A 239-nucleotide genomic window follows, 5' to 3' on the forward strand; every position below is an offset into this window, starting at 1 on the left:
ATATTTTTTATGACAAGCTATAATATGACATTTGTTATGACATTCTGCACTATGACATTTATGAAGTATGTCATATACTATGACATTATGACATTTGTATGGCACATTATACTGACATTTTTTCATGACATACTACGTATATGGGGTGCCGTTTGTAAAGTGGCTCACGCTGAAAATAACATCAACATTTTGCCACATTTAGCTTCAAACAATGTTTAAAAAAGTATTGTGAATTTTTT

The sequence above is a fragment of the Epinephelus moara genome, chromosome 16 (genome assembly GCF_006386435.1).
Source record: "Epinephelus moara isolate mb chromosome 16, YSFRI_EMoa_1.0, whole genome shotgun sequence".
NCBI classification, from domain to species: Eukaryota; Metazoa; Chordata; class Actinopteri; order Perciformes; family Serranidae; genus Epinephelus; species Epinephelus moara.